The sequence below is a fragment of the Tympanuchus pallidicinctus genome, unplaced genomic scaffold, assembly GCF_026119805.1.
Source record: "Tympanuchus pallidicinctus isolate F22 unplaced genomic scaffold, pur_lepc_1.0 scaffold1, whole genome shotgun sequence".
In the NCBI taxonomy this organism is placed as follows: Eukaryota; Metazoa; Chordata; class Aves; order Galliformes; family Phasianidae; genus Tympanuchus; species Tympanuchus pallidicinctus.
The window spans coordinates 70,970,086-70,994,617 of record NW_026294618.1 but is presented as its reverse complement, the minus strand read 5'-3'; the positions used below and the strand labels follow the sequence as shown (position 1 = coordinate 70,994,617).

At 39.4% G+C, this 24,532-nt stretch overlaps 1 long non-coding RNA gene across 2 annotated transcripts; it reads left to right on the top strand.

The window, feature by feature from the left end:
* The first annotated feature begins 6,939 nt into the window (after positions 1–6,939).
* On the top strand, positions 6,940–23,401 carry LOC128079292 (uncharacterized). Of its 2 annotated transcripts, none has more exons than XR_008206064.1 (4): positions 6,940–7,032; positions 9,369–9,439; positions 22,833–22,960; positions 23,059–23,401. It is a non-coding gene; the product is annotated as an uncharacterized LOC128079292 (long non-coding RNA). The 2 variants fall into 2 exon arrangements; XR_008206065.1 differs by having other exon boundaries at positions 23,038–23,401.
* The last annotated feature ends 1,131 nt before the right edge of the window (positions 23,402–24,532 follow it).

Here is a 24,532-nt window from a genome sequence, read left to right as displayed (position 1 = left end):
TGTGTAATAGGCTACCATCTAGGCAGCTGGTGGAAATCATGCTTCTACACTTGCAGCCTCAAGCTGAGGGAGCTGCCATCCATTATGTCCATTTTCCAGGAGTGTACTCTTATAACCAAACTCACAGGCTTTCCCTTTTAAGGCTGAGGCATGGTTCAGCTGCAAATTCAAGCTGATTGGGCCAGAAGGTGATGTAGGGGAGGGAAGAACTAGTTTTTGCCCTAAACGGCATTGCACAGTCGTTGGATGTATTGTATGTGGTTAATTAACTGGATATGTTCATAGAATCATACAATGCTTTGGGTTGGAAGGGCCCTTAAAGATGATTTAATTCCAGCCCACCTATTACATATTACGTATTATATATTACACTTTACATACTACAGATGAGCAGTACATTCTGTTTTATGTAAAATCTAGGGAGTGATTAGAAGCAAAATTTGGTACTTGTGAGTAGGCCAGGGATTGTTTGTATCACAGTTTAGAAGGAGAGATCGTAACTCCAAATTCTTGCTTACCTATACTCCACTTTCACTGATAACCACATTTAGTTAATTTATCTTTCTCTTAAACATAGTGACTTCAGTTCTCATTCCACATGAGTAGTGTTGAATGTGTATCGTGCTCAAATACTCGTGCTCAAATACTTAAAAAAAAAAAAAACTTGAAAACTATGACATGCCTTTTGGAGGGTAGAGGGGTCAAGAGGGAACAAAGCTTCCCATATAATCTAAAAATGAAAAATACATTTTCATAGTTTACATACCAGGACTTTGTTGTTTTTCTTTCCAAGAGCAGTGAAATAATCACAGTGTTAACTTATGGCTTCCCACAGGGGTTTGTCAGGCATCTTTAATCTAAAGAAAGAATTACAGCAAAGAACTGTGTATTTACTAGACTGTTAACACTGTTAACAACATTTTATAACTGGCTACTTCACCCTTGGCCTGGACTTCCTGCGCAGAACTTATTGTGCTTGGTTTTACAGGTAGGTTTTCTGTGTAATATTAAACCATCTCAGACTACTGGCTGGTTGCCAGTAGTTTGTTTTGTTCATACGATGTTGTTTTGTTCAATGTACAATTTTGCTAGTTTTTATAAATCAACCTTTCCTTTGCAGAAGTGCATGTGGGGAGTTTTAGGGCTATCACTGTTTGACAGAACCCTTGGTTTTTGTACCCTAATTGAAGAACCATTTAATTCTGCTTTCGGATACAGAAATAACTATCAGTAATTTCACTGTGTTGCTGAATCCTTGAGCTTGCAACCAATTGTGTGAATAAAGCCGTTGCAGCATGAGGGCTTGAATTAATTAGCATTCCATTATAATTTATGTATTTTTTACATAAAATGTGCTCTCCTTCTGGGTGCTCTGTCTAGGCTGAAGTCATTCAAATGCACCAAGAACAGGCAGTAAGTACGCCGACTGTGCGTTTGTGGAGTTCTGCTGTTACAGGGACCTTGTGCTTGCTAAATGCATTTGAAGTTTTATTTATATTTCCTCAAAGACTTAGTATTTAGGTCTGCTCCCTTTTGTATACTTTATAATCTAGTTGCTGCTTAGAACATGAGCTGTTCAAGAAGCATGAAATGCCATGTGCATGTTGTCTTCTTTGTAGCTGTGTGCTATAGCCAGTTGTCTGTAAAGTCAGCCTGCTTGCTCTCCTGATCGTGGGATTTTTGCTTTTTTGGATAGGGATGGCTGGCTGGAATAAAAAATACAACACATACCCTAGCATTGCCAGTAACTCTAAAAGAAAGTGTGTGGCATGGGTTATACTTGTTAGGATGAGGAGAGAAAAAGCTAGCTCTTCATCTTCTGAAATGGGTAGCTTAGTAGTCATTTATTTCTAAATGGTGAATAGTCTGCTGGCAGAAAGTGTCTTCATATCCAATTACCTAGGCTCTATTTTTGGTAGATGAGCATCAGTTAAACTCAGCTCCTGCTGAATTGAATGCTGTGGTTGGGCAAGTCCATGAAAGAAGTGTTTGCAAAAGATTGGTGCCTGGAAAACATCCTTGTTGGAGTAGGGAAGATTGTGATTCTGTTGTGAGTGACCTGTAGAGACCTCAGAGGGAGCTGCCAGTCATAGTTATAAACTGCGTGCTAAGCCTGGGGAAGCCTGCCTTTATTGCTAGATGTTCACTAAAAAACTTGGATGGAGTCCTAGATCTTTACATTGAATGGGGAAAAATTAATTAACTGCAAGTTTCCAGACCAGTGACTACGAAAAGAGGTCATTTTTGATATTTATAGTATTCCTTAGAGCAGAAGCTGGAAGGAATGAGAGTGTAATCTACCATCTCTGACCCGTACCCTCAGTTGGGCAGTAGTTTATGTTTTAGCCTCAAGGAAGACTCAGCACGTTGCTAGAATTCTGTCCCTTTGTTTATCTGCTGTCTATTATTTTTCTTACAGGAGAGAGAAAGTTTAAGTTGAAACCCTTTTCTTGCTCTCTGCCAGCATTCGTTTTTTTTATTCATAGTACTCTGAGTTTGTACAGCATTTTGCTGAGGTCAGGATAGAGAAGTACGTGTTATTTTTTAAGAGGTTTAATGTTAAAGAGAGTTCTTGGTTTTGTCCTTCTTCTCACTTGCAGGGAATGTTCCTGCTTACAGATAGTGGGCCTAGCTGAATCCCATTAGACATCTAATGATACCAGTAGTTGTTTCCATCTGACTGCCTCTGTTTGGCCTGCGGGATAAGCGTGGGGTCAGCAGGTATCTGAGAATAAGCCTTGAGCTTCTGTGGCCTGCCAGTCTTTAATCTCAGACTTCCCAGAGAGATAAGCCACTAGGTAAATGCAGGGCCTCCTCTAGATGAAAACTGTGGTGCTGTCTGTGTCAGTGATTTGACTATGAATCTTCTCCTATGTGGTTCACAAAGTAGGAATTCTTTATGTTCCATCAATGGTTGTCACTGTTCCTTCAGGCTGAAAAGTTCCTGAAAAAAGAGATAGAAGAAATAAATCTAATCAAATATTATAAATACCCTCTATATGTAAGCAGGCAATAGTTGTGAAGAAAATTAGGTGAATTTGCTACTGTAAACAGAGACCAACCTTCAGAAAACAGTTGTGTGTCTCTACCAGCACAGCACACTGTCTACCCAAACCAATGTTTGTCTATCAGTCCTTATGGTTGTGTTCCTTATCACTGTAAACATACAATATATACTTTTGGGGATTAGTTTCTCTGATCATGAAGTCTTTGACCCTTCAGAGAAATGTATGTAGTTAAGCAAGGCAGTCAGGAAGAAAACAATAAAAATAGTTCATCTATGTAATAGGACTGGACTGGTCTATGTGTAAAAGTCTGCCTTTCAGATTAGGAACTGAACAGAATTTCTGAAGAGAAAAATGGGAGATGGTATGGCACTGGTCAGGGAGAAAACTTGTGTGCTTTTGAAAAACCTCTGTGCCACACTGATTATTTTTATTTTTATTTTTTTGAAGTTTGCTCAGTGCCAAAGGGTGCATCTGTATGTCTCATTACAGGATATAAGCTCAAATAATATGATTCTCCTCACTATTGAGACAAGAATAATACCATTAAAAGATATTTCCTTCAGCTGCTACCAAAATAGATTCATATTTCCGGATGTCGTGTTCTGTTAATTCGGAGTGGGGACTAATTGCCTTGAAATCAGCATGGTATGACCTGGAGAGGAATTCATCCATCATGACAGCAGTACAGTGGTAATTCAAAGTCACTGTGAGAGCAACAGGAGGGGTAAGAAGTAGACACAAGGGAACTGACTTGCTGATAAAGCATGAGTAGCACTGCCGTAGTTCTTGCTGGGATCAGTATCAAATATGTCTTGCTCTAGAAATGAAAACACAAAGATCTATCATGGGTAACATGTCTGTGCTAAATTTTCCCCTTAATAATTATCTTGTTCTCTACATTAGGTACAGATGTTCTAAGAAATTTCTTGCATCTCTTCATGGAAACAGAATGCTATTTGATTGTGTTGTTCTTCAGGCTGAAAAATAGCATGTGTATAGCATTATTATTTATTTCTTCTTGAGACATATGTGCTAGCATATGGGTTAGTGTATAATAAAAATGTCTTCATAGTTTACTTTCCTGATCACTGACTGCCCAATGCAAACACTTTTCTCATCTAGCAGTATTCCTGTAGAAGCTTACTGTCAGGGAACAGCAGGAGCTGAGGGTAGCAGAGACTTGAGATGTTGTCCTCGTTGTCCAGAGCACCATCTTACAGTATGTGAACTCTGTGAGTAGTTCTGGCATCTGTGGACAGATCCCAGACAAGACAATGGAGCGAGTCAAGTGCAGGATCCATCCACGTAGTCCAGTTAGAGGCAGCAGGAGGTGAGGCCAGAGACAGGACTAAAGACAAACCTGGAGTATCTCTGGCAGGTCCATCCAGGAGACAGGGCGGGGGACAAAGCTGCAGCACAAGTCTGAGGCTTATCCAGAAAGCGGAAGCAGAGACAGGGCTGAGAACAGACATCCCTACCACATAGCTCAAGCAGAGACTGGAGGTCCAGGGACAAGCTGAAATGGGGCTCCTGTGAGTGCAGGGTAGAGGCTACGTGGAGGCACCGGATGAGGCTGGTCTGGGCCTGTTAGGCTAATCGGTGACTTGTTCTTTTTTTAGATTGTCTGACCCTCTGAGTCACATAGTTGTAGTTCTTGCTCTTTGTTTAAAGCTGACCGTACTTTTCTATGATGTTTGATGCTAGGCTGGTCCTAGGAAAAAGAAGCCAGTGTGATCGTGTTGTGTGTGTATGTATGTCACTTCACCTCTCATAACCTTTAAACCTCCTGGGCAATTGCAACCAATTTAGTAGAGAGGAAGGAGTAAAAAATCTAATAAGTTGCTATATATTCTTAGACATGCATGTCTGGGTATAACACAAAGACCTTTCAATGCTCTGAGAGAAATATGCAGCACAAGTGGAATCCTTATTAAGCAGGAGAGAAGCCATGCAGAGTTCAACCCATAGCACAAATCTGTAGGAAACCAGGTTTCGCTGTTTCCTTTCTCAGTGAAACAGCTTGCTTGTTTGCTCTTTTCAGTGATCTCCCACCTCCTACTTCTTCAAAAAGAAAATAGTCTCCTTGAAACTGCATGACATGTTGTATGAGATTCTAACATTTTTAGTAGAAATAGCAAGAAGCATTCACTCTGGGAAAAAAAAAATTGGAAAAACAACTTGGCTTGTTAGAGGATGATGAAAATAGATTTCCTATGTTAATCTGTTATTTTGACTTAAATAGTCACCTGCAAATTTCAAATTTCAACTATGCTGTATGTTAGATGTCAGTGAAATAACCTGTAACTGAGGTAGATCTTTACTGCAGTAGGGAACAGATTTGATCGTGTTGCTAGATTTCTCAGTTGCTGTTTTTTTTAAGATGTAACATTTTTGTCAAGAAAATGTCATTCTTATGATTCTTGGTTTACATAGGCAAGAACATAAGTGAATTTCTCTGCTACCTCGAGTGGTAGTTGGCAGAATGCTTGATACAAACTGCTATACTGGGACAAATGCATCAAGCTGTAATTCCAGTAAGACAGTTTAATAAAAAAAACCCCATAGGATGAAATGAATGCAAAACTCCTAGAACAGTGAAGCAAACTGTCTCCTACAGGGGGCCTAATCTCAAATGCAGGGAAAAAAAAAATCCAGAGTTTTCAACCCAGGCCGGTCTACTATTCCTCCCCAGTCTGCTTTGTCCCTCCCTTTCCATCAAAGGCAGGGACCTCCACTGGAGTTACTGGAGTTCTCCCTGCCACGTGCATTTTTGCTCCTCAGTGTGTATGGTCTTTAATCACAACCTAACAGATCAGGTGAGTAGACAAAATTTCAGCAAGAGTTGCAGTCTATGTATGACTCGAATCTTTCATAAAGTAAGGGGCAGAAGGATTCAGTGCCCTGCCCCACTGGCTGAGTATACAGGTCATACAATTCTTAATTGTCTATTGTTCAGATTTGGTTGAAAAAGCACATGATAACAGGTTTGGTGTTACTGTATATTTACAAGGAATTATATTGTTTTCCTCTATGTTCATAAATTTACACTGAATTTAGCATGTAATTTTATTGCTATAATGATGAAGTCCTTCTGTGATGCATGCTATTCAGCTTTTCTTCTATCCTGAATATTTAGCATCACCAGTAAGCCTGGTCAGTTCGCTATCCATTATCTTTTCTATTTAATTTGCTTTAAAGTTGAATAAAGTAAGTCCTACTGTACACCCAGGTGGAAAACTTCCAGATGGTGAACTTCATTGCTGTGAAAATTTCCCCCTCACCCCTACATTTTCTTTCTTCTATTTTATGCAATTACTTATCCACATGATTATCCCATAGTGGTAGCTCTTCAAAAGCCTTATGAGTGGCCTTTTCGAGAGTGTTTTGGAAACCCAGCTGGATTTTGTCAGTTGGATATTTTCACGTCCTGAAACAAAATTCAGTAGCTGTGTGAGACATGACTTTGCCTTTTGCCTGCAACAAAGGCACTGTGCTCTTATAGTATGTTTCTAGACGTGTACGTAAATTGGTTGGTTCTTGCTGGAGATGAGGAAAGGCAAATTATACATGTGGCCTCTCAGCTTCAGAAATTCAATTTCTCAGATACTTACTGCTCCATTTGTTTTTTAAATTGCTTATTAGTTTCGAAAGTTATCAGGTTAAAAGAAATAGAGAGATGGTATAACTACAAAATCTAATTGCCATAAAGCAGGGGTTTTGGATTTTTTTCAGTCTTTCAGGCATCATTGATGCCTTGAAATGATTTCAGTTGAATTTTACAACCCACTGCATGGAAACTGTTGAGTCAGGGCCTGAATCACTGATTGAGCACTTGGGGAAAGGACCTGGTCAGCCCTGGGAGCACAGGTGAAGGCAATTCAGCTGTGATACTGCAAGGACTGGAGCCTGGATGTGCTTCTCTTAGACCTCATTTAACGGCTGACTGCCACTGGGGAAGGATCTCTGATTGGAGATCCCTCCTGGGTGAAGCTTTCCCCTTTTAATCTAGGATCTTCTGATATGGGTAAGCAATCTTCTTCCCTTCCTTTGTGGCACCTTTCTATCACGCTGGTCCTTCTGTCATCACACCTCTGGTGTAACATATTTCCCATTGTATTGATCTGTCCAGTTGCTATGCTTACAAAGATGATGGTTCTGTTTGGAGCCTGCAGTTGGTCTCAGTAATCATTGTGGATCCTCTACAACTCAGGATATTCAATGACTGCAAGATTCTCATCAGCATAAATGAAGTTGTCAGAAGGATCCATAAATTGTTTTCTTGTTCTTTCGTATGCTTGCTTTGGGTTAAAGCTTCTGATGGTTTAAGGTCAGAAGAGGCCATTATGCATATCTCCTCATATCCGTGTTGTAACAGGTATCATGAAATATTACCCACTGACTCTATGTGAAGTGTAATACGTTATGGTTGGTTGAAGCTTTGTCTTTTAGAGAACTATCCAAGTGGAGTGCTGGAAAGTATGCCATTTCAATAAAATATTCTAGTAGTTAATTACTTTCATCTAAAATTTGAATCTTCTTCCTTGTTTAGATTTTTTTAAGCTTCGACTTTTTTCAACCAGTGACTCTTGTTATGTCTTTGTTTAATTAAATAAATTGGATGCTGATCTACTGATCTGATACTGTGCATGCCTATATTTGTGTCAATATGAAAGAAATGCCTGCATGTTTTTCTCCTTTTACATCTTCCTCCTCACAACAGTTGTCAATTTAAGGGAGATCCTGTACCCCTCCTTTTCTTTCCTGAGGAAACTGAGATGTTGGTAGTTACTTCTCTATCTTTCTTTCTCTACCAAGGAAAGAACAAAGGAAATAAGTTCTACCTGCTGCATTCCTCTTGGTGTCACCTGTTGTTCTGCCCAGCCACAGTGAAGAAAGTCATAGAGTAAACAAATAGTCTGTCCTGTGCCAAAATCCATAGAAACTCTGGCATGGCTGTCAGTCGTTTCTTATTTGATGTGAAAAACAAAACCCTTTTTCTGTATTAGCAGTTAATGGTATTGACATTGTTGAATAGTCAATTCAGTTCAATATAACTGGGAAAAAAGTAACTTGAGCAATCAGGTGGATGGAATTCATTTTTTAAATGATTAAACCATCTTCATGGTTACCATTTGCTTTAGTTACTATTTTTCACCATGTGTTTTCCAGCTTAGCTGCATTTGTCATGTTACTGGTAATGTAGTTATGTTTAATTTTGCCTATAAACCCTTGTAGAGGGCTGTGTATAATTCTGTTTCTGTCATTGCAAATTCTGATTCATCAGTTTAGGTTATTGTTCTGAAGAATTGGTTGCTAGGAACAGTGGTTTGCCTCCTTGCCAGGAACCAAGAATTTGTTTTCTTCCCAGAAGAAAAGCTGTTATTTACTTGCTCATAATACGTGCTTTGTCTGCATGACTGCTGTTTGGATCCATTTATAGGTTAGGTGTTTTTCAAATTTTTTGCTTGAAAATTCTTTCCAACTGATAATCTGTTGAAGCAAGGAATGGACACCACCTGGGTAGAAATATCATAGGGAGGCAATACATTTTAAACTTAAAATTGAATAAAGGCTGGCTCTTTGTCTTACGACTTTGTGTCAGAGCTTTCCTGTCAGCCTGCAAGCACTTAAGTTTGTATTCAGTCTTACTCTTGTTAATTGTAATTTGTCAAGGGACCAGCAGTGTTCTAGGGTTGGTGGGAGACACCTTTCTTTTTGAGTTGGACTCAATGATCTCTGGAGGTCCCTTCCAGCCCCTACAGTTCTGTGATTCTGTGGTTCTTCCAATTGCACTTAAAATAATTTTGTAGGTAGGAAACCTTTCCCTGTTCCATAGTAGAAAATCTAAATCTGCATTAACCTGGAATGAAGTTTAATGGTTGGAAAGTATATTCTGGAAAATTACATTTACAGATCACCTGAGCAGTCTGGTGGCAAAATAAGAGTTGGCTGCTGTGACATGTTAAGCTGATGGGAGATGATGTGATAGATGGCCTTTTTCTCTTTTTCTCCACAAAAAGAGAAAATATGGGTGCAGCGGGTCACAACTAAGTGTCTGGAAGATGTTCTCTATCAGTCAGAAGTCTCCTGACTCTAACTTAAAACAGGAATGGTCTACTGGATTAAACTATTGACAGCTGTTGTACTAAAAGAATAGCAAGAAATATTCTTTCTGTCCTCTTGTCCTAGCTTGAAGGTAGAGCCTTTGTAAGTAGCTATCCATAACTCTGCTTTGTGGATGGCTTCAGCTTATATCCATGCACAGGAAGCCTGACTGCCCTGGCAAGTGCAAATTTAGGGGGGCCTGAAATACAGTGTTGCAGACAATAATATTTTCATGTTATTTTCCTTGTATTGCAGGAGTCTTGAATCTGAGTCATCGCCATGGACAGTCCTGTTCTTTTCTGCCTGCTCTGAAGTGAACAACTTAAGTGAGTAATGTTGATGGAGCTGTGTAACAAATTGTCTTGCAGAGGATAGTTGTCTAGTGAGAATTATCCTAATGCTTTTAAAATATGTCGATCTGTAAATGTTTTACTTATGTTGTTTGGTTTAAAATCCTTCTTGTTTTATGTTGGTTGCAGTTCAAAAGTTAGTATTTACCATGTATTTTATCTTATATAATTACTTAAAGCTTCAGAATGAGGCTTAGCTAGCTGGTTGCTGATGTTCTAAGGAGTTGGCCTTATAAGTATACACTGCAAGAATCTATGTGAGATGGTGATTCAAGCTGAAGTTTGGTGACTAATACCAGATATGTTTTGATTTTTTTTTTTTTTTTTTTTTCCTGTTAATCTCAGTGTCCTGACTAAAATGTGATTTTGATGATTTATGTGCTGTTTCTTTCACGTTTCTTACTATGTTTTTTATTTGACTGCTGTAGAAGTTGGTGCTGCGTGTCCTAATTCATGTTGGTTGTTGATGTAGCAAATTGTGTAGAACACTTCCCTTCAGAAGTGTAAACAGCATTTCACTATGGAAGTTGGCAGGAAGGAGGACAGCTCTTCTGTTGTATGCGTGCAGCCTATAAATGAATCCTTCTGAGTGGATGATGCTGTGGAAGTGTGAGACTTATAAAAACTTTCGTGTTACATAGTACAGAAATGCAGTTTTATGTCCGAAGACGTATAGTTTTATACATCTGACTATGCTTCTGAACTGTTTCCTTAGTGGGAGTGATAGTTCTTCAGTGTTTTTCTTGTTCTTTTTATTTTTAAAGAGCTTAGGAGAGTAATCTGAGAATCCTGGCTCCTGTAGCTAAGCATTATTCAACACAAGCTGGTCCCAAAGCCTTTCCAGAAGATGCCAAGAGCTGCTGTAAAACTTGAATCAGTCCAAGTTGCATGCAAAGAATATACCCCTTTTTAAAGTATCTTACTTCTTAAGTCTGACATGTAATTCCTCAAGGGATGGAATGATATTTAGGCAACATGCCTACTGAACAATGATGCTAAATGCCCCCTGAGAATACCAGTCACTGTTGTCTCAAGTGATGATGATCAACATTAAGCCAGGTGCTGGCATACAGCAAGTCTTAAAGGAAGCTCTAGTGCTGTAGAGTTACAGGCACACAAATACATATGTATCCTTCATGCTGCCCTTCTACCATCTTGGTATGTTATCTCTTGAATGCTGTTTGCCCTCTTTACTTTTTGTTGTTTTTATTCCTTAGGATTTGCTGCTTTCTCCCTTGTTACTAAAGCTGCTTAGAGACCTTTCTGTTCCTGGCAAGTGAGAACAAAACAAAGAATGAGCTTCACCTCAAAGGCTGGGAACTCTGGGTGATAGCATTTCATCTCGCTGGTGTATGAGGCATCGATTTGTTGCTGACTCTGACTCTGTGAGTCTGAGCCCTGCGCGCTCTAAATAGCCTGGTGTACTGATGGACAGTTGGCTGAGTATGAGCCAGCAGTGTGCCCAGGTGGCCAAGAAGGCCAATGGCATCCTGGCTTGTATCAGGAATGGTGTTGGTGAGCAGGACAAGGGAAGTAATCCTGCCTGTACTTGGCACTGGTGAGGCCGCACCTTGAGTACTGTGTTCAGTTTTGGGCACCTCAGTACAGAAAGGACATTGAGGTGCTGGAGCAGGTCCAAAGATGGGCACCAAGGCTTATGAAGGGCTTGGAGAATGTGCTCTATGAGGAGAGACTGAAGGAACTGGGGCTGTTCAGTCTGGGGAAAAGGAGGCTGAGGGGAGACCTTATTGCTCTCTTTCAGTATCTGAAAGGTGCTTACAGCGAGAGCGGAGTTGGTCTCTTCTCACTTGTGACAGGACGAGGGGAAATGGTCTCAAGTTGTGCCAGGGTAGGTTTAGGTTGGTTATTAAGAAACACTTCTTTACAGAAAGGTGCTTTGTGAAGCACTGGAATTGGCTCTCCAGGGAGGTGGTTGAGTCACCACCCCTGGATGTGTTTACAATCCATTTGGATGTGGTGCTCAGGGACATGACTTAGCGGAGGGTTGTTAGTTAGGGTAGTATGGTTGGGTCATGGTTGGACTTGATGATCTTTAAGGTCTTTTCCGACCTGAGTGATTCTATGATTCTAAATATACTTGCTCACTGTGGAAGAGGCTCCTTAAACAAGATGTATGGTCTCCTCTTCTTATCTGCAGTGGCTCAGAACTTGTAGTTTCAGCAAGACACGTTGATCTCAACAAGATGAAATGGTTTCCAAGTCCATTCATGATATGTCATCTGTGATTTTTGGTTTTTTTTTTTCCCCAAGGTTTTGTTCAGAGCCCTAGCTTGAGACAAAAAACAGAATGCTGGATGCTTGTGGTTTCTTTGGTCTTAACACTGCATGTTTTTCCTGCTTTTCCTTCAAATGTTGTTCATTATACAGTCCTTTGTACTTTGTACAGTTCTTTCCTTTGAAGTCCTATATGTGATTGACGGAGCTTAATGTAATTGCTGTGAGCCTGCTCTGGTGGAACAGGTAGAAAGCTGATACTCTAGTTTTGCAGATAGCATAGGATGTTTGCACAGCGTGGAACATGCACTGGGTTTTAGTTGTGTGCTTTTAACTCTAGGTCTAATAGCACTGTGTCTGATCTTTTAGGAAACAGATGTCATGTTTAACTTGGTGGCTGCCTTTATCTTGTGTACTTTTGATTTGAAATAGCAAAATTTAGTGTCTTCTGTGTTCTTATGTTCTGCTGTAATTGTCATAGTTCTCGGTTTTCTCTGTTATTATGTGGTTCATAAGTAGGCTGTTTCTCTTTTGTACTTCATACTTGAAGAAGAGTTTGCATGCCAAAAGCACATTCAATTTTTCCAACTGCTAACCTGTTGGCTTACTAAAAACAAGTAACATCTATTTACAAACTTTTTCTTGTCCTAGCTGTAGAATTCTTTATGTATTCTGCTTTTTGAATGCTGAACAGGGAGTTTGAAACTGCTGGAAAGGATTTGTAAAATGCACAATGATGTAAGTTACATTAACAGTCAGAATGTGGAGACAACTTACCTCATTATATTTCACTTATTTTAATCAGAAGAGAAAAGAGAAGTAAACCAGCTACCTGAGCTTGGGGAGATTTCTTTGGCATACTGGTCTGGATTTCATATTAGTGAGACTGATAAAGAATAGAGACTTCCTGTTTATGCAAGTTATTTTATCCTTTCCCACTAAATATGTTGGCTTGCACAGAAATCCAGAATTTAAATACTAGACTGTGTATGTCTGGGCATGTATCCATATGCTTCTCTGAAATTTATATTTACACACAAATTTACCTTGTAGGAGTATACTCTGAGAGACATGATAACAAGTATTTCCAGCATACTCTTTTTACTAATGCATAGAGATCAGCCAAACGTTAATATCACAATCATTTTGCAGCTAACGGCAGAACGTGGGCTATCCTTTCTCACTTCAGTGTGTCGTTGTCATTAATTCATGTTAGAGAATAACATTCCATTTTTAATTTATCTGCTTCTGTTTGTCTCTGAGAGGTTCAAGTTGTTTCGTGTTGGAAATGGTAGTAGACTGAAGGGTTTCTGTTCCCCTTAAGAAGCCTGACCTGAATATAACATCAGAGTTGGCTTGAGGAATCAGTAAGGGCAACTTGATTCAGTGAAGATTATCTTGTCATTGGAGAAAACCTTCATAATTTTCTGAATATAATCATTTACATAATAGTATTACAGTTCAGAATGCTGGAGGGTTTTACTGAAGTGGAAAGAACTGAAATCACACAGACACAAAGTAGAAACAGCTCCAGTTCTTTCCACTCCCGCCATCGTATTCTTAACATTCATCCTGTAGATCCTGCGCCCTATTGAATCTATGCTATAACCTAGGATTAACAATGGAAGTGCCAATCCTCCAAACAACATACAAAGTGCAGGCAAGGTTCATAGGCCTGTTAGTAGTCCACTCTTTCATCTCTCTCTCCTGGCTAAGGGGGCATAAAATTCAGTTCCCCCACCCTTTTGGGATCAGAATTTCCTTTAGACCTTCCTTGTTTATCCAGGTCAGCATTTGGAAATCCCGTTTTCTAGCAAAGAGTTTAATTTTACAGTTGAGACATTCAGTGTGCAGAGTCTGCGGTCTTCAGGTCAAGACTCAGCCAGCAATGCAGATTCTGCACAGAATAGATGATTTCTCTGACTTTACAGTCTTTCAGCATCGCAACGAGGTCTCTAACCTTTCAAGTTTCAAAGCTGCGTGTCTGCTTTCATACAGATGTGTGCATTAGACAATACATTTTGACCACATTTTTTCCTAATTGTGGCATTAAACTTGAATAACCTCATCGTGATGTACATTCCCTTTCCTCCCTCACTTTTCCTCTAAATGGGACAACATTTAAGAAGATGAATTCATTTTGAAAATGAGTCAGCAAAGTGCATGGTGTGTTTTATCTTTGTCATACACAGAAAATTAATGTTGCAGTGTGTCAGTAATTCATGATGACATATAAATTGGACTGAATCCAGCATAGATCACAGTGCAAACAATATTCATTACTCAATTCAGACCTTTGGACATAAAGAGTAATTAAAATGAAATCTCTAGATGTTAGTGAGGCTTTTGCTGCTTTGTCATAATAATCTCAAAGCATTTCACATGCTTAACAATTGAAGAGGATAAAATACTGCATAAGCTGAATGCCATTTATCGTAAACAGTCTTTCACCCTTTCACTGTTAAAACTGAGTGGATTGCTATGTTTTCCTTACTGGAAAGTGCAATCTTTAGCTTTTGCATCTGAAATTTCAGATGCATCTTATAGTTGCTTTTATGTATTTTATCATAGAGATTTGCAGTAATTTGCTGAACCTAGACACAGCAACAAAACCCATGAGAGGAAGTTTTTCCCAGTGGCTTTCAGTTTCCACAAAACAGCTTTTTCTGAATGATATACTACTTCAAAACAATGGTTTGGGGTTTTTTAGTCCTCTGATCTTAGTCTCTAGCAAGTGTGATGTCCTGATTATCTTGAAGGAGCCACTGAACTCTGACTTATTCTTTTGATGCTTCTCGTGTTTGATTGCTTCTTCACTCTACCTTCCAGCCAACATCAGGAAAATGCAAGAGAGAGGAAGCAGTAGAGAGAACCTCCCTTGCTTAAAAATTAACAAAGACATGAGTTATAACTTATTCCGCAACTACAATTGTAAGTGCACTGGAGGGATGGATGTGGAACCCCAGAACTCTGGTGTGTGAAAAGTTGGTTTGTTTGACTTTTCTCTCTTTGCAGTGGTGCACTCTGTAATAAAAAATAACCAAGCAAACTATTTTTTGGTGTCAGTTTTCAGCCTTGCTTGTGCTCCTTAATTTTCTCTTTGGGGTATAAAAATATTTAAATTCTTGTGCTCGTTTAATTTTTTGTTCTTCCACAAAGGTCACATTAAAAATTGCTACTTTTTCTTATGCCTGTGCATTTTGCAGCCTCACTGAAGCCAAAAATAAAGGACAGAGCGTGACCTCTGGAGTGAAACAGCAAGAAGCGTGGCTCACTCTTTTCTGATATTCTCTGCCTTTTATTCAAGCAGAATGGGAGGAACCTTCTGTTTATTTTGTCACAGGAGGTGGAGAGGCAGCTTCAGGCTGTAGGACCTACAGTATTGTATTCCAGCTTCCCTCTCTCCTTGTCATTGGCAGTCTGACACAATGAGCACTTAGGGTAGGGGGCATCACAACTGCTGCAGTGCCTCATGCTGCGCACTGGATCTGCACCTGTATACAAGTATCTTGGAGAAGAAGTCCTTGGTACTGGAGAAGAACTCAAATTAAGAGGCAGGTAAGGAAAATGATCATCTGAAGAAAGCCAGGCTTGAGGAAAAAATAATCTACTTGAAAGTGTTGCTTAAGCTGGGAGGGAAATGCAAGACTAAGGCAATGCAAATCAGTGAAGCTTTGTCTTAAGGATAATCAGACCATTCCAGTCTGCTGCTCCAGGCTTCTTCATGTGTCGTGGAACATAGTCTGAAAAGGAAACTGGTGGCAAGATACACTTAAAAAAATGGCAGAGAGACAATAAATTCTTTGTTTGGATTTTGCTATTATTTAAAAATAAACAGATTTTAGAACACCAACTTAGACTTTGCGGAATTGTGTGGCAAAAGGATTTACTAAATTTATTTCAGGAAAAAAAAGTAACTGGAGTCATAACAATCCCTTTTTCTAATATACTCATGATCTTGAGAAGTCTCTACTTATATAAATGCTATTTTAGGGGATAATCCATGATAAAAATGATTTATTTATATATATATATATTTTTTAAGAACATCTTATGGTCCTAGGAAATATCAGTAACTCTAAAACTCAAGCTCTTTCAATTAATATCAGCTGTAAACATTAATGCCTACTGGAGGTTATAGCCACCAGGCATCCCTTTTATCCCTTTTGTCCTCGGTCAAAGAAAGAACTGTAAGACTAGAATTGCTTCTTTTAAAAAATAAAAATATTGAACATGAGCTGTAAGGGATAAGTGGAGAACAGCCTGCCGTAATGTGTTTGATATCTTAGTGGAACCATGGCTTGTTTAGATCAATAGAAACATTGATTTGTGTTCAGCTACTGGCTGTCTTTTGTACAAGAAGGGTATGAGTCTGCTAGCTTACACATTTTTGTGTCTAAGAAATGACTATACCTCTTAAGTAAGATTAACATGTATTTTTTTCTGTAGCTTGAAGCAAACACAAGGTCATTATGTAGGCATTCGAAGGTGATAAAAATTAATGGAATGGTAAAAATGAAGGTGTGTCACTTAAGAAGAGCAGCCTCATGAAATAGGTGCATTTACACATGCCAAATTAAAGCAACTTTCAGAAGTGAAAATAGTAGATCTCACACATTAAAGGCCCCGTCTTGAGAAAGAAAGCTTCAGAAAGGACAGGCAAGGGCCGGAGACTGAGGATAACAAGTTGAGCCCATGCTCTGGCTCTACACTGCCATTATGCAGCATTAGTGATCGTGTTACTAGGTTTCTTTGTCCTCCTATGTTAGAAATAATAAGCTAGGATGAGAGAAGAAAGTGATGCAAAGCATCGTTAATTCTCTCAGAATGAAAAGTGGGCTCTAAATTTCACCTTTTTAGGTGACTTGAGGTAACTTAATCACTCTTAATACACAGAGGAAGATTTGTAGTAAGGCACTTTTAATGAGCTCTTGTAGGGGAATTGGAAAAACTTAGGCCGTAAATAGATTTCTGGAATTTTTAAAAGGGTTGGTAACTGACTCCTGGGATGTAGCTGTCATGATAGATTTTTCATCACTTAGGGGACCTTATATCTGATTGTGCACTTCTCCATACAATTAGTTTTGTCTACTGCTTACCAGCAGCGTGAGAATTGTTGGACGAGGGCATGTGCTCCGGCTATGTATATGTTTTCTGTTTTAAACTTACTTGCAGTTGAGATAAATTCCTGCTATACTGAAGTGCTGGGGTTCAATGTTGCTGAAAGTACCCATTGCCTTTAAAATTGCAGGTCACTGGGGCTTGTGTTGGCAGGAACAGAAAAGCTGTCCTCACTGCAGTTTTTCTTTCAGGCAGCGTTAGTTCTCTCCATGTGGTCTCTGATCACCCATTCCTCACTAGATCTCCTGTGAGATGTGGCAGATCACTGTGTTCTTGCTACTGTTTTTGATTCCTTGCACTGTTACACTGTTCACAATTCATCTGAGTGCTGCTGTGATACATTTGGTACAACTGAATTAGAAATCAAATCCTAACATTTAATTCAAGGGAGGTTGTTCAACTCTTTCCTTAGCTGTAGATCTTTATGTCCAGCTTGTTGTACTGAATGTAAGCTGTTGCTCTAATGACTCTCAGTAGTTCTGTTGCAAAGAGAATGTAGGATTGGTGGCACCTCTTAGTGCCTTTACTAACCTTTACAGCTTAGTACCAAAGGGTTAACGTGATGCACTTAGATATTAAAAAAAAATCTCTTTTGTTTCTTAATGTCATACAAGAATATAAGCAAGGACTTATTTTTCTTCAACTTAATTTTGATACAGCAATACTCTTTTAGAACTTCTCCTGCTAGCTGCCTTCCAGGCTTCTGGAGGTGAGTGCTGTGCTTTGGCAGAACAGCTCCTTGGGGCTGTTGAGTTCTATTACTTCACACACAAATTCCTAATCACCTTGAAATGGCAATAAATGCCAGCTCATAAATTAACTGTTTGCACTTGCCTACTAATATTAGCATCAGTCTGAAGATGCCACCAGTGAGATCTGCTTTATTCTATTCTTGCATGTGACAAATATGGATTGGTAATCCAAGGTACTTCAAAGATCTGGTCAGATAGCTGCTTGTTTTCCTCATGAAAAGATTTTGTTAAATGAAATTTGTGAAAGATCACAAGTCCCAAAATTATGTAGAGATTTCTTGAAGGGGGAAAACAGATCTTTTAAGAGTTCTAAATTTTTACTTTTTGCCAGTGTAGTTACTTTATTTTATTTACTTATTTTATGATGGAACTTCCATTTCTAATTTCCTCTATATGAAACTGAAAACTATCAGATTCCTTTACGGTTTATAAGATGATAACAGCAAAGCATGATTATTTTTAACCAGTTTTGGAAATTGAAAGACAATCTAACCAAAACTTACAAATAAGAAGACTCTATCCTTTGTTAGTGACTAAGTATGGATATTTTTATGCCAGGAAGAAAATGTTTTTGGACGATTTGAACTTTAATATTTCTGAGACAGCTGAAACAGATACTGTCTGATTTGCCGACTGAAAATTCCCTGAGCAGTACAATAAGTTAAGTAACTTAATTGTGCTGCGTGGCATCTCTGGGAGGCTATTTTACTCTGTCAAAAAGAAACAACACCCCCACCTCCCTCCCTCCCCGATTTTTTTTTTTTTTTTAATGAAAGAATATGGGAACTTCCCTCAAAATTATAAGCCGAAACATGCAAACGTATCTAAATGGTCTGAGGACTTCTGGTAAAAGATACAGGATGTGTGAAATTGTCTCAATCTTTGACCAGGCAGGTTCAATTGCTTGGTCTATATGAGAGGATATAGGGAGAGTTCAAAAACTGTGTAGTTGGATTAATAGTATAGTATAGATGCTGCTTGGAAGGATGACTTCTCAAGCACAAAGGAATAAGAGAAAACTATTGAAGTGAGTAGATAAAAGGGTTGTGCTTTTCTCTCCCTAAAGGGAGATGCTCTTATTATAAAGGTGAAACGGGTTTTATGTGGTGGGGAATGTATTAAGCCAGATGCACACTGAACCAGATTTTCTCAAACTGTGGGACTCACGGAACAGCAATCTGGAACAGTTGGTTTTAAACAACAAAACAAAAACAAAAACCAAAAAAACCCTAACTTTTAAAACTAATTTTTTTTCACTACTAATAAGTATGTCTGTAAAGCATGCCTTTGTTTACTTTTGTTGCTGTCAGCTCTTTGTGCTCCAAAGCAACAAAGTCAGTGTTTAGCCAGGTAGCCAGTATCTATGGATATTCTTCCACTTCTCAATCTGGTGGGGCAAAACTGCTGCTCCCAATGGAGAGGTACTTACTGACATGGCATCCTGTAGGGCATGGTATCAGATGAACAATACTAGAAAGGAGGAAAGGATAACCTCACAAAGAAGGATAAAGCCAAATAGAGAGCCATGCCTGTAGAATTAGTGAGATGCATTTTCTTTATGATAATTATGTGTAGGAGTTCTGGTTCCTTTGGCTTTTTCAGAATGGATCTCAGTACAGAGTGTGATATGCTGGGAGGAGTGGGGCAGTGTTTCTTCAGTGTCATATCCTGGTCCCAATGAGGTGGGTGCATCAAAACAGTTTGACCCCCAGAATTCTTTCAAGTCTGTTGATACTGATGAGGTTTCCAGGCAGAATGTTCTCCCCTTCTTTGTTACATCTCCACTTTTTAAATCCATTCCCTGGCTCCCCCTTCTTTGTTCTCCACGCCCAAAGCTCATTTACTTGTTTTCTTGCTGCCTGTAGCTGCTGGGGTTCACTTCCTTTCTGTGCGTTTTCTTCAAAAGCCTTGAAATGTCACATAGCTGCACGTCCTGCTGAGGTGCTCTGTCTTATTAATGTAACAATGGGTGTTTTTTAATGAGAAAACATGAAAGTACCGTGAGCTTTCCTCTACATTTCCCCAGACTGGTCATGAGAAATTGATGAACTGCATGAGGTCTGCAAACACTTGGGAGTTCATTTTAAATCTGGTTGTGCAAATATGCACAAATAGGAGTTTGTTCTTTAGGAAATGGTTTGAAATTGTCTTTCCCACATAGCACACTCTGCTTAGGAGCTCAGGGGCTCCGAGTCTCAACACAACCTGGCACTGTATCCCCAGAATAACATGATTAATTAACTCCTCTAAAATATAAGGGCAACTTATATCATGGACTTTGGGACAGATGTTTATATTAACTGTTCTCACTGTCTCTACTCTCTGGAGTTTACAACATGGAGCTCTCTGACAGTAAAAGCTGTCAGATAGTGTCTGCCCCCCACTGGATGAGGCATAGCCCCAGTGATGGGGACCTGATTCATCATCCAAGGGCTGGGTTTTTAATTCTGATGGTGTGGAATTTAGTTTCTTGTTTGTAAGCTGAAGCAGCGGTCATCCCAGTAATGCTTTTGAAAGTCAGGTTGAAGTTTGCTGTGAGTTTGGGAGCTTCACTTTTGACTCTGCGGTGTCAAATTCTTGTTTTAAGCTGATATTTGCTCTGGTTCCACTTTTTGTTCCACAGTGTTTGTGGAACACAAGATCGGAGAAGGCAGTTGAGAAAAAAATGAAGTCCAGTAGGTTAGGCAGATGTCTAATTGAGATGACTGGGGTTTCTCTCTGCAGTGCTTTTTGAACAGATCTGGGAATGTCTGTCTGTCTGTTCGCATTTATGCAGTGTGATACAGACACATTGCTGCTTACAAAAGACTGCTTTTCTACAATCCTTTGTGAAGACCTTCATCTCTTCCTACTTTCTACCCACCATGATTTGCCTGTGCGTGACACTGAATAAAGGTTTCAGTAAGTATCGCAGTGTTTCTAGAACCAGGGCAAAATGTCAAGGACCAAGTGAAAGCCAAACAGGGGAGCCTGGAGAGGAATGTAAGAAGAAAACAAACCTCCCCAGAATGCACCTAAGATCCAGGGATTTTTGGTGCAGGGATTGCCTAAGGCAATGGCAGTATCTTTTCGCTCAAGAATCTTCACATCATGAATTTTTGCTTTCTTCAACTTACACACCTTATTATATCCCTCCTTGTGCTGAGAAGATGTTTTATAGCTTAACCACATGTTGTGTCATCTAGAATCTGTTTGCTTTGAACTTATCACTGTTAATTTCATTTAATATCCGCAGCCGTAAGTGAGAATTGTTCTCTAAGACTAGAGGAGCTCTGGCTAAGTAAGGAATGTATACTGAAATGTGTCTTGCATGGACAAACAAGAATTGTGGAACAGAGACTCCACAGGTCTGTGCTTAGTGAAAGCATAGGACACTGACACTAAAACTCCTACACCACTGCAAGAAGAGTTTCCAAAAAGTGACTCCCTTTGCACTGTAAAATAATAATAATAATAATAATAAAATAAAAATTGAATCCTGAAATCTAAGGTAAAGCGTAGGGGGAAAGATGTGGGGAAGGGATGAAGGGGAAACTTAGATGATACTTTGCCTTGATACATGTATTACATAAGGAAAACTAAAATCTGTTTATAGTTAGGTCGAAAATACAAAATGATATACAATGGAAGAAGTACAGTAGGGGCTTCTCTTTAATAAATATATCAAAATGTTGAATTGTTTGAAAATAGGAACAGTAAGTAACTGAAGCTCAAGCAAGACTGGATACAGAAGTTATTGATGGCAGCAGATCTTTAAATTAGGTACAGCAGCAGGGAACACCCTGTGTTAAAAGATAACACATGCATATCCGCATATTGACACATGTTCTTTTTTAAAATCTGGCCTCCTGTGTTGGTGTTTTTACTGGCAGCAGGAAAATAAATTTTGCCTAATCTCCGATTTTCATTCCAGATAACATCTTCCTTTTTCCAGCTGCCAGTAGTTACTAGGATGTCATGTAAGAGCAATAACTAACTGGTATGAACTGGTGCCTTGGCCTTGCAAATCTTGTAGTCTTGACTCCTGTTCTGATGAGCTGTGCTATTTCCTTAGTGGGTTCTGTACTTTTGATTTCAAGGGGATTACCTGTAGGAGAGAGGCTTAAGGAGCTGAGGTCTTTGTGAGGAAAACCATGGATGCTTTGTGCTCAAGTGAACTTTCTATGCTTTAAAATCTTACCATTAATTTTTTCTCTGTCATACATTAGATGTATATGTCTAAACCTTATCTTGATCGTAAAATCAAAGCCAAGCCACTCAGGAGCTTCTAGGACTTGAGGTTTCATTATCCATCCCTACTCCCACTACAGGCTTATAGTTTTGGAAACAAAAAAAGCTTGTTTTGGTGGATTAACTCCATTTGGATGGATTAAGTTTGGGGAGCTGCAGTGATGCACCAGTATGCAAATGTAGAACCAAATGTAGAACCATCATTTAGAAGGTTTTACCCATCACTTTTCTTGAATACTATTTCTGACAGCAAAAGTCTTAAAAGGACAGTTAAAGCTAAACTGAACAAACAAACAAAAAAAGTCCTCTTCTAGGGTTGTAAAAACTGGACTGGAAGAAAATGTGGGAACTCATTCCATTCATTCCCCACATCTTTTCTGACCAGGCAATTGTCTAATCTCTTAAAAACCTCCACTGCTGGGGACACCACAACCTCTCTAGGCAATCTTTGAGTGCTAAGCTAACCCTCCCACTAGAAAGCTTTCCTGAATGTCAAATTTGCATCTCTATTGTGTAATCAAAGCCATTAATTCTGCCCTATTGCAACAGGCACTGGGAAGAGTCAGTTCCCTGATTTGCAGTATCATTTTGTGTACATGAAGCTTACCATTCTCTCCACTGTCTTCACTTTTCCAGATTAAATCTTTCCAAACTCTTTGATCATTTCCTCCTGCATACTTTGTCTAGATCTCTTCCTTGAAGTGGGCTACTGAAATTGGATGCAGTAATCCAGGTCATGCTTTATCAGCACTTCATGGAGTACAAGTTCCTCACTTTATGAATGTATTTTAGTCTGTACGTGCATTCTATTTATACAGCTTAGTATGATATTTGACTTCTTTAATCTAAGGATGATATTTGATGTCATCCTTTTTGTGTGACAGTGTAGTGCTGTCACAGGGATGGGGAATCAGTGGTTGCTGAGCCACATACAGTTAACAACTGGATTAAGTATAATTTACCTGTATAGGGCTGTAGAGAAAAGCACTGTGAACCAAAGCAGACAAATGGCTCAGAATTTGTCTTTTCAGACTGAAGTGTGAAGACTCGTTTTCAATTTGGGTTGAACCCTGGGATACTCCTTAGCTTACTGTTCTTGAAGAAAGTGGGATGAATCCTAACAGTTGGAGGCTGCCAAAGGAGCAGACAAGCTACCATGGTAAGACAGGGCAATGATTTTCCAGACCATCGCTGCTACAGAGAGTAAAATCTAGACAAACGCTTTTTATCTTTTAGTACTCTCATTTAATTACAAAGGCAGCCCTATCAGGCCAGAAATCACCTGAACTGAAAGTATCCAGAGTGACAAATTCTAGTGAGTTAAGCCCACTGGGTATTGCTGGAATGGAGAAAAAGGATCATCAAGCAAGGAATCTCTGGGCTCCTACTTGCTGCGAATGTGAAGTATCATGTGGTAGGCAAAGATACACAGTTCTGAGCTGGTCTGTTCACAACCAGTGCTGAACTGTTGCCCAGTTCCTGCAAAGCCTGCAAGAACTGCTTGTCTTCCCGAGTACAGACGTGCATTGGCAGCTGTACACAAGCTCTTCTCTATTACTACAACCTTTGAATGAATAAACAGTGATAAGAAGTGCTTGAATATTGTGCCTGAACTATGTTTTGACAGCTGTCACTTGTGCTGTTTCCTCTGAGCTCTATCTTTTAATTACATCAGGTTAGGGCAATGTTTCATCTGTCACCTTTGGCTGATAGCAGAAAGGGACAAATTCAGCCAAGAGTTGAACATATTTTGCTTCCCTCACTGCCATAACACAGTGTTTGCTGCCCTCCATTTGAATCACTACCAGCAGTCAGTTATCATGGTTAGAAAAAGGGCTGTTTAAGGGTTGAACAGTGGTTCAGAGTTGGCATGTGGTTTACATGATGTTCTAGTCCAGCAGCTAAGGCATCTTTAATGCACCTTTAGCTGAATTTAGCATATGGTATAATTCTAAATCCCAACATTGAGAATCCCAACTGCATTCTCATCAGCTAAGGATACTTGAGAGTTGGCTGCAGAAAGAGGAAAAAGAAAAAAGTCTTGGCGCTAGAGTAATTACCTAAGCTATGTTGAGATCTTTCTGTAGTCATTTGGCTGTTACTGCAAATAGGAATCGTTCAATTGTTCCCAGGGAATAAAACAGACAGCCTTCAAGATTAATGTTCCCCCTATGTGCAGACTGCTTGGGGGAGGGGTTGGAAGTAGCTGGCTTTAAATGACATGTTTGTGGAAGTTGGATCCGAATGCTGAGGAATGGACCCAATATCACACACATTCAGTGATGGGTTCTGCACTGTAGCTGGGATCTCGCCTGTGAGTAGCGATCCCAGGAAATGCTCTGTGTGAGCGAGCTGCCTGCTGGAGAACAAAGAGAGAAGTCAGTTCAAAGGAAAATGCTCCTCCAACTGCTTGGAATGTAATATATTTTTAAAGCAACCCTGGAAAATGAATTTCCTTTGGAAAATTCATAACTGGGAAGATCTCTGAATAAATTCTTTGCTGACTACTGCACGACTGTTTTAAGAAGGACTAAAATAAGTAAGCTACAGTGAATTTTTATAGCTTGCACAAAGAAGCTCAGAATACAGTGTCGAGAGGTTTTCTAAATACAAAACATCTAAATTTAAGTAAGGCTGGCTGCATTGTTCTCTGCTTTCTAAGAGAAAGTAATGTGCACACTTTGGTTCTTTGGATGCATCATTAAGTAAAAGTAATGACATTTATGATAGT